This window comes from Tyto alba, unplaced genomic scaffold, assembly GCF_018691265.1.
Source record: "Tyto alba isolate M040663 unplaced genomic scaffold, T.alba_DEE_v4.0 Super-Scaffold_41, whole genome shotgun sequence".
NCBI lineage: Eukaryota > Metazoa > Chordata > Aves > Strigiformes > Tytonidae > Tyto > Tyto alba.
In genome coordinates, this window is record NW_024881317.1 from 8,258,966 (window position 1) to 8,272,928 (window position 13,963).

Sequence of the window (13,963 nt, forward strand, 5' to 3'; positions counted from 1 at the left end):
AAACAAGGGCTTGATTGCTGTATTGAATTACTGTGTATGTGAGAACCTGTCTTCTTTGTCCAGTACATGTATTATTGGAGGATTGGTACAAGAATTTAGATAAATTCTGAAGCAAAAGTTTTTGGAAAACTCCAGAGAATGCAACATGGAAGCTTCTGGAGTATTTATTTCTGTTTTCTCTTGCTTTCTTTATTCCATGTCAACAGCTTCCTGTTTCTAATGGTTTCCTCTTCTTTTATGGTTTTGGTCTCTTTTCTTCCCCTCTGTTCCGGCCATAGTATATGAAGCCAAGGCTTTCTAATCTGCATTTGTAATACATACCAAAGAGGAGATTAGTTTTAAAATAAGAATAGAAAATAGTTCCTGGCTCCCTCAGATAAGCCTGAGACAAAGCCAGAACAGTGCTGACCTCTGTGGAGTTCTGGTTATTACATTGACTTCTGTTTGCCTTTTACCCCTGCTTAAAGTATAGTTACAGTTCAGAAAAGTGGCAGCAAAGATTACCTTGTGGAGTGTCATATTCAATCTCTGTCAATGATGCCCAAATCCAATTTGTTCACTTTACAAATCAAAGGATGATTTTTTTTTCCCCTCAATGTAGGTACCTCTGGCACCAGGAGGACTACTTTAGATCTTTCAGTCTAACAGGCTATTTGCTTAGCTGCTACACCGATAGAGAAAATGAAAACAAAAGCCTCTATGTAGAATTTTCTGTTATTGTGAAGTAACTGTTTAACTTATATGAGTGTCATGGCAGCTCCAGCAAAATGAAATGGCTTTAATTAGTTCTTTCCCTCTTCTGTACAACATGATACAAAGGAAACAGTATATGCCTTTGAGCTTTTGATGTAAAGAACTACAACCAAATAATATATTTCCACTGTTTTGATGGTGTTAATGTCACCACATCTAGTATTTATCTGCCCAGTGTCCAGGGCTTTGTCTCATGACTGTGAAAAGATAGCTAAATACTGCAAAACATTTCCAACAAGTACAGGCTTGAATCTTTGTGTTTGGTTTGACCACCTTTGCATTCCTTCTGTCTTGCTTTCTGACAGCATCCTGGCTAGGGGTGACCTGGGACAGAGGGAGATGGAAGAACAGATTATAGAGCAGGCATGGGGAAGGACACACAGAGCTTGCGGTTGTGCGCGTTGTTGATTTTGAAGGCTGAGCTGCTCATCTTCCGTGAATCAAGTACATATGGCAAAACATTGAAGAAAATTCAGTCTTACATCCAGATTTTTGCAAACAGATAAGAGGTAAAGGTTGCAGGATAAACTATTACTTCTTGTAATTTTTCTGAGTGTAGAAAGAATCATTCCAAAAGGAATGGTTTAAATGTGGAATGGTGATGGTGAGTGGCACTTGATAACAGCTGTGTCCAATATCCTGAAAAGTGTTATATTCATGCATTGTCCTCATTTCTGAGTCACAAAACTATGACATTCTTCCTTTTCTGAGGTTTAGAAAGTGCTATTTAGTGACCTAAAATTATTTCCTCTAGCTTAACTGGTCATAAAGTTTTGTTCCAGCTTTACAGAAGTATGTCCATGCCCTAACTCTGATAGAAGTTAAGTAAATAAATAAGAATCATAGATTGTAGCCCATTTTGGAATTTTGGCACAATGCAGATTCTTGAATAACAGTGATCCAAATTAAATTAGCTGAAATTGATCTGTTTCCCAATTTAGCTAAATCACCTTTTAGTCCAATAGAATGTTTGTATACGTAATTGCACTAAAATAACTCAGCAGATCTTCGGCAACAGATTCAGTTGTGTTGTGTTCATAACTGGACTCAGCATCTCTCTTAGTGAATGCCAGGGAGGAATATCCTCTCAGGTGCAGAGGGGCTGATCGAGACTATTTCTAGCCAGATCTTAAAGGGTAGAAGATTAGTGCAATTAGGAAAAGCAGACTAATGAGAAGGGATCTTCCCCTACATCTATATGCCATCATATTTGTTAATATATTTTCTTTCAGCAAAGGATTAGATCAAGAAATATTAAGAATGTCTATTTTTCTAAGAAAAGACTGTGTGAAGGGGAACAATTTGTTAAAGATACTCTGAATGCCTCTCTGAATATCAAATGGCAAGCACTTGACATCTCCTCTTAGTGTCAGCCATCCTAGAGCTTTCTTGTTCCTACCACATGGAAGTTCACTGAAGAATAATCAAAGTAAAGCAAAAAGACTTTTTCCTTCTTACTGTAGTTTTTTCCACTCAAGGTGGAGGGGGAAGGGTTTTGGTGCCCTGAGATAACAAAACTCTGAAAACAGAAGCAAATGCATAGAAACTGCCTGCCTTCATTCTGCACAGCATTGCCCTACTCTGACAGAGTGCTTCTCTAGCTTTGCATTTTGCTCACACTCTGAGCATATTGATGATGAACTTTCTGTGAAATGAGACTGTAGTACCTTGGCTTCTAATTAAAGCTGCAATGCAGAACACCTTCTTTGGAGTCCTTTTAGGAGAAGCAAAAAAGGAAAACCTCACAGCAGTTGAGGGAAGAGAGAAATCAGGAGTCACTGAAGGATGCCTGCAGAAAACTAAGTGGGAATTCCTGACCTTCCAGGAATATATTCTGCTTCCTGCAGTGTGTCTCCAAGCCCTGATTCTTCTAGACTGCCAAGTGAGAGGGGACAACTATCCATTTTCAGGGACATATAAAAATCTGATAAATCCCGTATTTTATCACCTTTGAGGGCAATTTTCCAATCATGCTGCTGCTATATTTACTCACAATGACTGAATCCAGAGAGAAGAAAAATAGTGCAGCACTCATCCACAATTTGAATCAAGCTTAATTCAGTGCTTAGGAACTTTATTTTATAGAGACAGTTGAGATTTATTACTTCAGTGTCAAAGGTAATGATTTGACCAAATATATAAGTAGACTATTGTCCTTTGTGGAAGTAGAATTTGCTCCTGTTTATATTCCGCTCTATATGGATATGTCTAAATTTCAGGACCCTGGCAATGTACCAGTTCAGTGTTTGCATGTACCAACACTCCCTGTTTCCATAAATCCATGAGTAAGGGCTACAAAGAAGCCATGTCCCTGAAGAGTGACTGATCCAGGAGGCTGATGGACTACAGGCAATACACCTGTCATGCAGTATCCCTACAGCTTATGCTGTTAAGAGCTAAAATTGAATCTCAATTAACTATAAAGATTTTTAGTTTTGCTTTGTGGGTAGCTGATTTATCATGCATAACAGAGACATGAATGAATATGGAAAGTCAACTTTCAAGTGTCAGGCAACTGTTTTGTCACATGGCCTGTAAAAAGGAATGTTTTGGCTAACAAGAATCTGACTTATACAAGATTTAGGGAAAGAGAAAATTAGCACTAAAAAAAAACCACCACCAAATATTTTTATTTCTACTTAAAAGTGTCATGGCTGTAAACTCTGCTTCTTTGGCCCTTCTGAAACAAGAAACAAACACTGCCAGCCATAGGGCAAAGCTGAGACATTCCTTTTTGCACTAACAGAGCTCCTGATTGGGACTATGCAAGTTCTCAATGGTTTGACACTACAGGTACCCCATCCTAGATCTTGTGCACAAGAATGACTGATGGAAAAATTCCACTTGTCAGAGAAAAGAAGTTGACACACTTGTGACTTTTGGAGTGAGAGTAGGGATGGTGGAAGTAGTCTTGACAAAGAAGGAGTATCAGACAAAGTGCAGGTGACAGTGCAATTTATCACATGGCTGTGAAATGTATTAGCTGCCTATCACCCTCGGTTATGTAAAACAAAGAGAGAGAGAATTGATTAAACTATGACCTCTTCCATCTACTGGCTGTCATTTTAGTTGTTGTGACAGAGGCTAGTGTCCAGTCATTAAATTCACAGACTTCTCAGCTTCAGATTTCAACACCAAATTAACAATTCATGTTGTGTGATTCCTTTTCCTTCTGCTTGGCTCAGTGTGTATGGTGGAAGCTCCCCTCTGTGTACATCACCACTCTGGAGTTAGCGCTCTACCTGTAACAGAGTCATGGTGGATCCCTTTACAATGATTCGCTCATATTTATCTTTTGGCCTAAAGCCTTGTATTCTTGTACTTGGTCAGGATCTCTATGTGCCCCTGGAAGTACAAAGGCCTGATTTCTTCTGAACAGCTTGACATCAAATCCAATAGGGAGGAGGGGCGTATTGGTCTCTTCTAACTTCCCAGTCCGAGAACAAGATAGAAAACCATCTTCAAAAGTTTAGTTCTACAAAGAATTATGGTTGCCTCTCTGACAAAAGGACTTGAAGTAGCAAATAATTTAGCACCACACTTAAGGGGAAGTTTTACAGGTTTCTGTTATAGTCTGTTTCCATTTGGTTAGTCCAGATAAGGCTATAAAAGAAGCCCTTTTCCATAGAAGCTTAATACTTCTGTCTCCTATTTGCTGTTTAGGGAGATGGAGAGCTGTAAAGGTAAGACAAACTTTTAAAAGGTAGCTGCTAATTATGCAAATTAATTAGTGAAGTTGCATGAGCTCTTTAATCAATATAGATAGCTACCTGACCTGAGTCAGTAACTGAGTTGCAGGCAGGCTTTGTAAAGTAAGCATTGCAATATTAGCGTATTGCTTCTGTGGCAAGGATTTATGAGACATACTATAAACTTTTATAGTGCAGAGGTCCACCAGACCTTTGAAAATCACTCTAACATTTCAGTAGTCCAAGTGTATTCAGAATGAATACAGAATGAATACACCCTTTGGGTGTCTACATATATCTTTATTCATCCCCATGCCAGATTATCTGAGCATCTAATGTGGAAGGGCAGGTTGTCCATGGATTATTAATATGGATTTACTTGGGACCCCAATTATCAAAAGATGCTAGGATGAGTATTTGAAAAGACAGACTCAGTCAGCAAGGATTACCCTTCAGGGGTTAGGAATGTATGTAATAAATGATCATCAGGTTGTAGAAAAATTACTTTCCTTAGAGGTTCGTCTTGTGATTCTGCAGTAAGTAACCTGATCTGAAAGCATCTCTCTTGAGCAGTTGATTTAAGTATCCTTTCTCATTGGGTCAAAATAGACTTCTTGTCTGAAAGAGTGATATTACTGTGCTACAGTAGTCAGCTGCATCCTGCAAACTATCATACAGTGAAAAGAACACTGGTGGGCTAGGCATGAAATAGCTGGGAAAGGATGACTACCCACGGTCTGGCAGAAGGCCAGTGTTGAATCTCTGGTAATCTGATCCCACTGTCAAAAACCTTACTGCTCTGGTTTTGGAATGTTCTTACTATTACCTTTGCTGGGACAAAGCGTGAGAAGTAGTGTGAACATGATCCTTCTCCTGGCTTGTGCTCTCAACCCCTCTCCTGAAGTATTAAGCAGGAGGGGCATGTTTGTTTTCCTCTGGATAGTCTCAAAGATTGAAGCTTCTACGGCTAGAACTGGGCTATCTGTGATTACATTTTCTACTGACTTGCATTTGAGAATTGGAGCCAGGAAGAGGAGTGAAGGGTAAGTCCAGTGAAATATAAATAAAACACCAGCAGGGTGAAGAATATATCCAGCAGGCCCCCACTGCAAAAAAAAAAAAAAAGCAGTGTCAAGCTGCTCATATTTGTGCTAGCTATCAGTAGCCATATAGGACCTTTCTGGTAGCTAAGCAACAGAGGCCATAAAGACATCGTGGCTGCACAAGCTATTTCTTTAGACTTTTTTCCTTATGGGAAATCTGTAAGAGTGGACAGCCAGGTATGAGAGAAGCCAGCATTGGATTTCTTCCTGTACACCAAAGGCAGTCAAAGCGGTGACTAGGATCTAACCATATGAAACATGAGTTACAGAGGAAGAAAAGTTCTGTGAATTCAGATGAGTCCTGGGAACCTTACAAAAACCCAGTATGCAGTTGGGAAAGTTCATGGAATCTTTGTGTCCCTGGGAGTCCCTAGTCAACACCTAATAAATACAAGTCTCTTTATGTTGATTATAGAGTTCTGCCTGCTTTAGTTGCCTGGCTCTATTAGTCACCAAATTAAATTTTGTATAAGTAATAGTGAAGCAGTTTCAGGTAGTTTTGTTCAGCAAATAATGAAGAGCAGCCTGAAAATCAACTTACTTATCCATTTATTCTGTGGATAAATGCTGGAGAAAGTCATAATAGTAATAACTGAGATTTATTTAGCTCCTTTCATTTGAAAGAATCCCAGAGGGCTTTTCTCACTGCATACAAAAAGATTGCTCACTCCCTGCTGAAATGCAACACTTCTGGGGTGGAACACAGCAACTGCTCTACTCCATCAAGAACTACATCAAATTTGTTAACAGGTGAAGAAAGAAACAACAGTAGTATTTTATGTAGACAGAGTGTAATTTTCTTAACTGGAATTTGGCCAGAATCTTGGATTTTAAAAGTTTTGTGCTTGCAAGAAAGGACAGGGTTATCAAGACCTTGATTTTATATCGTATCCAAAAAACATCTACATTGGGCACTGTTTCAGTACAGACTAACAAACAAGGCCATCCTGTATTAATTATTAGTTCTTTACATGGTTTACTACCCTTAATCAAAACTGCATTTGCTTTGCCTATATTCACCTTCCAAAAACTAAATTAGGTGTACAGTACTCAGAAGATCACTTTGGGAGCTTGAAAGGAGATACCTCTCTTATTTTTTTGTTATATGACATCAACACAACACAGCTAATTACAACACATCTGCTGCTCTATGATGAACACAGTGTTGTGTTAGTGCAGGTGAGTTCATATGAAAGAACCTGTTCTTTGGTGAAAGAGGGAGAGAGTACCCTGCATGTACCACCAAGTGTTAATCAGGCATATACACATGCAGAACACAGGAGCGTGTTTCCTCAGAAAACATTGCTCTTCTGTCAAAATTCTCCATGTCTGTACTTTATCTTAGTGGGTTTCATGGCTTTCTCGGGCTGCTAAGCTCTACTGCAAAATAATATTAAGAAAAATACCATTATATATGTATATATATGCATGTCTCTACCTAGTAATTATCAGAGACAAGTAGCTGAAGGTGAGGCTGGTTTTCTCTTTGAGCAGTAGGAAAACTTAGAGCTGATACATAGTGGAAGCTGGCAGAAAAATTTCCTAAGTGACCTTCCTAACTAATGAGCAGTTGAGGGTCACAACCACAGAACAGATAAATCAGGGGACAGTTCAAGAAAAACTAAGCAGTAAATTATGATAGAACACAAGAGCATCAATCATTCTACTTTGGCAGAGTATCTCAACCTGTAGATTCAGGCTAGATAGAGACAAGAAAACCCAAGTGCCAGATCTAAAAGCAGTAAGGCCAACCCCTGGGCTGGCTGTGTGTGTTGTTAAGTAGAAAGCTGTAAGCATCGAGTTGTCCTTATTTCACGGCACTCCTTGTTTCTTAATGCACTCTTCTCCTGATCTTTATTTCCTGCATATTTTGGCAGACATATTATAGATACGTAAATGAAGCGGTGGTTTGGAGTTCTGTATGCTTCTGTAAATTAAAGGAAATGCTGATGAATCTACTGTTAATGGTTGAACAAATGTTAATGAAAGTAGGGACTGAAAATACCACAGGCTAAATTCCTGGTACATGAAACAGTTAAATCAGGGCAGCACCACCTGCTTTGTCTTCAGTCAAGAGTCTTATTAACCAGTTTCCGAAATCAGAATACAAAAGGTCCTTTGTTGCACACTGACTTACTAACCAGCAGGGCTACTGGTGTTTGTCAGCAGTATTGCTGATCACTTGGTTTGCTTAAAAAAATCTTGGTGACAGTGATGTTCATCTTCCCCGATAACATTTGAATGCATCATCCAGTTGCAACCAAATGTGGAAGAGGAGGTAAAAATTTTATTAAGTGCCTAAAGCTGTACTGAAAGCAGGTGTTAAAATAGAGCAGAGAGACCCCGTGTCATACCCCCCAGTAGTGAAGGAAGGCAGAACTTGGCTAGTAAGTGTCCTGATTACAGCAGCAGGCTGACTGGCCAGTTGGATATTGATATTTGTGAACCTACAGATTGTTGTGGACTTTCTCCAATGCTTTAGTGTTCGTGCAGGATTTTTCTGGTGAACTGGGGCTGCTGCAGAGCAGGGAACTGGCTTAGATGAATCAATAGGAACTTGGGATTTGCTAGTCCTGCTTCTTCTGAAACTTTTTTTTAAATCTTACCCATTTAAAAAATGCTACTAAAACTACTCGGCAATGATCTTTTATGAAACTAATGGGCTGTTCTAGGCTGAGCTCTCTCCCACATCCAATGACTGGAAGCCAGTAACTTGTACATTTTTTATAAAGTGCCTAAAGTACTGGTTCTTACATCTTTGTGCTTTGGTTTTGCTGTCTGTAGAAATGTGAATAATAAATCCTGGCCTCCACAGTGAGATCTTTTAAGACTTCCCTCCAAAGAGATAACAGCAGAGTGCACAGATTGTACCTTCTCTGCTCCAGCCACACTTCCACTTTGGTCCAAAACTTTCCCAGGAGCTAAGTGATTAAGGACTGCTGCACTGAGATAAAGGATGAGAAAAGGGAGAAGAAAGATCTGTTCGACAGGTAACACTTATAAGAGAAATAGAAACACACATGGGGTTTCTGCTGGAGATCCTGACCCAGCTGTCAGTGTGTCTCAAACCAGGCCAGCAGAAACCTGCTGACTGCAACAAAGACCTTTAATACTCTTGTAAGGCATATATGAAGGGAAGGGCAGCAGTCACTTCTGAACACGGTGTTCTCTGAAATCTCAATAAGTAATTAGCATTATCACATTGATTCATGGAAATTTTACTTGAGGAAGAATCTGTAATCTGGATGTCCTACAGACTTTTCACTGTATAACTCAAGACTGCAAGAACACCTGGTACAGGATCTTTGAGGACAGGGGAAGGCAATGCTGCATCTTCTGTAAACTGACATAGATGTACAATTTATGAAAACAATAGCATAATATTTCTTTTTAAACCATGTGAAGGATATATGAAGATCAAAATACATTCTAATGACATGCTGGAAATCTAGGCCAGGATTTACATAGTGCCTGTTGCATTGGGTTTTGATACAATTGATATTTGTCATCTGTGTCACAAGAGATTTTCAGGTTTACAGATTAGCCCTGTGGTTTTAATGATTACTAGCAACCTTGTGCAGCATGCAGGTCAGAGGAGGCAATGCAGCCAGGTGGTTGAAATCCATCCTAAAAAGATTCTAGGTGTAAGTACAGACTAGCTGCGATTTGTCATTTGTCAGCTGTCTAGGCCCCATTGCGCTGTATCTAAAGAATAAAGTCAAAATATTTCTCACCATAATGGAGTAGCTATAAATGATGCCATAAATATCTAAGCAAACATGGGAATCACTAGTGCTCAGCTGTAGCTTGCATATGGGATATGACATATTGCTGTTCAGGAAAACTTAATTGAAACCATTTTCCATGAGAAAACACAGCTTTAGTAAAATGGATCTTTTTCAGGAAATCAAATTGGTTTCCAAGAATCTGCCTAGAACAGATATTTTCTTGACACAAATCCTTTTAGAAATCCCTTCTTTTTTTTTTTTTTTTTTTAAGAAAAGAGTTGACTTAATTTCATTTTCTGTTACTTTGATTCTTCTTCTCCATTTTTCATTATGCAGAATATGAAATTTGTTATTAAATATCTATTTTTGGGGAAAAAAAAATCACAGTATTGTATGTTCTAATTTGGTGAAATTCTAGAAATTTGGAGTTTTGATTAGCTCTCTTGAACCTTCATGCAATTTTACATGCCAAAGTAAGGCTTTCTTACCTTACTTTGCCCATGAAATTTTGCTAGTGCAAATTGTTCCCCTGTCATTTGGCCTGTCACTTGTACATAATCTGAATTGTGGGCTTGTACCATTCTGTGCCAGAAATGTTTCTCCTGTCTTGTACAGACTATAAATCCAAGAATTGCGTTTTCTGGGCAACAGGGTAAAAGGCATAGAAGAGAATACAAAGCTTTTATTTATGGTGTTGCCCAAAGACTGAACTGTCAACAGGGAAATAATACTTCTTTCTTATAAACACTATTATGCTGTAAGTGAAGTCAACAAGACTTCTGCTGTTGGGCTCAGTGGGAGCAGGACCAGATCCAGGAAAGTATATAATGCGTTTTTTTCATTTTACCTTTGCACACAGTCTGTTGATACAGAGCTGAGAAGGCTTTTGATTGACTTACACTTAATGTATGTTATTTGCTGTGACTTAAATAGCTGCTTTTATTATGATGATGATAGGGCCTGCAGACCTCAATTAAGATTTGGGGACATCATAGTCTGACATCATATAAATATAAAGACAAACACTGCACTCTGAATTCATGATTCCCTGAAGCTCTGTGCATACTGTGCATGAAGCATGAGTCTTTTGTTATAGAACAGTTTTTCACCTTTTATTTCAATACATAATTATTAATGGAATTAGTATCTTCATGCAAAACAGTTTCTTTGTTGCCTTCCTCCTAGAACTTTTCAATTTTCCTTCAATGCCAAGATGACCTTTTAGTCAACATGAATTTTTGAACTCTAGGGAAATCTGACTGTGCCCTTTCTGTTGTTTAAATCATTCTCTCTCCTCCGTACATACATTTTCTTTTTTCTGTTGGATTTCATTCTGCTGTAGCATATTCTCAGTGTACAAGTCAGGGGGAATGAGAGGGAAAAACGCCTTTGCAATTTGAGATTTTTTAAAAGCTTTTTATTCTGAAATGATGGCAGGGGAAATTGCATCATCTGTATATATGTCTGGGGAAGAAAAAGCAGACTGGGAAATATTTCTGCAGAATGATGGACTCTGGTGTCAGTGTCTGTTCCAAGGAAAGAAAAAATTTGTGTGTGGAGAGTTAGAAGAATTTAAAAAAGTATGTGGGTATAGGTAACTACTTTTTGGCATCCATAATTGAGGAGATAGATAGGCCGACTTTGTTTCTCTTGCTTCTGAAAATTCAAATAGATATACTCAATTGATCTCAAGAGGGAAATCAGAGAAAAGTCTACCTCTCTTCTTGAATTGGTCTTCAATTACAGCTCAGTATTGATCTTCTGAAATCATTAATCTCAAGTCTGATTTAAATAGATGCATCTCCATGGATTTTCACGGAATTCTCTGATTTCTCCCTGTTCAGGATCTGGCTCATTGCAGCCATGGCATCTAAAGGCCTGGCCAAGGTAAAGTCATTGTACTGAGTGTAATCCATATACAAAGGCTTTCTCCAAGTAACTGGAATGGTTAGAAAAAGAGTCCTCAGTTGAGGTCACTGAGTGACCTCAGTGGTCACTGTTGTTGGGCTACTAGTCAAATCTAAGTGAGACTCAGTTCAATCCTGAAGATTTGCTTCTATGTGAATGTTGATTATTTTTTATTATACTCAAATGCAACAAAAATGTTGATTGGTTTCCAATGGTCTTCTGTTTTCAGATGCTACATAGTCAAAAGTCCATCACTTTAAGTGAGTTTCAGGAAATCAGAGACCACCTCTAGGCACAGGCAGCACAGCAGTTGCCTGGCATAAGATGTTGCTGGGAAAAAGTAGCCTGGACTCCTTTTCTCCTTGAAGTACAGGGGAAAACTAGGCTTTCTGAACACATGGAAGGTATTGGGGTGTGACATGCCCTCACAGAAGCCAACAAAAGCTTGTCCCCTCTGTCTTCAAGGCACCAGTTAGTACAGCCAGCCTGGCTTTTCAGTCCATGCTCTCACCAGGTCTGTCTCCCTGTTCTATCTCTTCTCCCTCCTTTCTGTGTCTCCTCCTTAGGTACCACAGTTCAATTGTACATTAATTTCTGAGAAACATTCCATCAGCTCTTGTCATAAGTTCATCATACCAGTAATATAATACAGAACTTGAATTTAAATCAACTTGATTGAAGTTTACTCCATTGCAGTAGCTATACAGTGACCTATGCAAACTGCATCCTTCACTTTGGTGAAATAACTTTTCGCTAATAACTTTGCTGCAGTGCCTCTAAAATATTCACACAGTGAATAGTAAGATATTACATAGAACTTTTATAATCTATATGAAATTTCCAGTCATTTAGGAAGGAGCTTAAATAATACTTTTTTTTTCCCCAGTGCAAACCCAGACAGCCATTAATATGGGAAAAAAATCAGCAGGGCAGAACAAATAATCTTTTACTAAAGGAGATATCTTGAATTTCCCTCTAAAATGATTGGCACTGATTGATGTCAGAGATAGGATAAGTATGGGTTTGATCTAGTACGTCATTTCCTACATTCCTGAGATACATTAACTCATACCTAGATGGTTCCCAATCTAACTGCTGTCCACTCCTGGATGCACATCTCTGCCTCTTCTCCTTTGCTGGCTCTGGCTTTTGACTGACTCTCACAACTTCAGCATGACAGGGAAGCAGAAAACCCACCCAATCAAAAGAAAGTGAGTAGTTATCTGCCAGCTGAGTGCACTGAAGTGTCCGAGTGCTGGATCCACTGAGATCAACAGGAGGAACCAGTCTGAGGTGAGATCAATCTTTCTCTTTAAAGTAGAGGATGCCTAACTGACCAGCTTAGAATGAGCATCTGACTTTAAGGTGCCAAAAGGTTTGCTGAGCAAATAGTATCTGAACTGCAGTAAACTCCTTGTTAATGTGCTTCTAGTTCCTCCTAGAGGGTAGAAACCTGTGGAAAATCCTTTTCTACTAAGTGTTACTACAAAAATCTCTTCCCCCAGCTTGGAATCACAGGGACATCACAGTGCAGTTTTTCCCCAGTACCTCCTGAACTCCTGCAATGACCCAGCCTCTCATGTGCAAAGGATACCCCATGTCTCTACTCCTGCTCCTCTGAGGAGTGCAGCTACAGTGCGATGCCTTTACCCTTCTCTTGCTAGAACTGGACCTAATGTTGAAAAAGACAAACTTAAAAATCATAAAAAGAATTAAGGCAGTTTTTCTCTATCCTCTCTTCTTAGTTTTTCAAGAAATGAATGTCATGAATCTTTTGCTGGAAAGGGCCTAGCAACAGGCATTGCTGTATTAGGGAAAATGAGGTATAGAGCTATTTTTAAACCCACTGAAATAGCACCAGACAGATTCCATTTATAGGAACTTGTACTTGTCTTCTTCTGTGCCTTGAAAAGGATAATGACTTCTGTGAAGTAATGATCCTCTCATCATAAACAGGATCCCAAGTGCTGAACCTGTTGCCCTCTGATATTTCTATTAAGTTTTTTGGACTAACTTCCCTCACTTCTTTTCCCCCCACTCTTTAAGCAAAGACATTGCAATATTTTTTTTTTTTTCCATCCTCTTTGGTTTTTTTTTCTTATTCATTATAAGAAAATCAGAAACTGGGAAAATGCCTCTTGTGACGCTAAATTTGTTACTGGCTAATAAAACTGCAGGAACCATACATGGTGGGGGTTTTTTCCATAAATCAATGGTGGAGGGAATTAGGTGGCAAGAGATGGAAGGGCAATGTTTAATCAGCTCATGTAGGAAATCATTAGCTGCACACCCTCATTCCATCACTGGCTCATTCTTCATTCCCAATGGCTGCTTTGCCACCAGGCCATTAACGTTTTTCAATGACTTTCTAAATGCAGTGAAAAACCACAGTAGTAGTGAAATATCAGTGAATGTTATGGAAACAAAAGGCTGAAGGATGTGCCTGTCTTTTGTTTGTTTTCTTTTTTTCTTTTCTTTATGCCTGTAGGTTCTCTCTCTCTCGATTACAAATGTACCAAGTTAAAAGACAAGTGACCTATCGCCTGGAAGGCTGTCTATCCCCTTCACCAAATAAAAAGAAACACAAGATTTAGTAGTAACATGGACAAGAATAAGATTTTTTTATTAGATTTACAGTATGTTCTCATTTGTGGTTTTGTCGATTTCATGGCTTTTTGCACAATCTGCTGTTGTGATCCAATTTCTGCAAAACTGATCAGAGATTAAGTTTTTCACTTAAGTAGCACCAAAGAAAAACTGGGTCACAATTTATTTGCTAAAA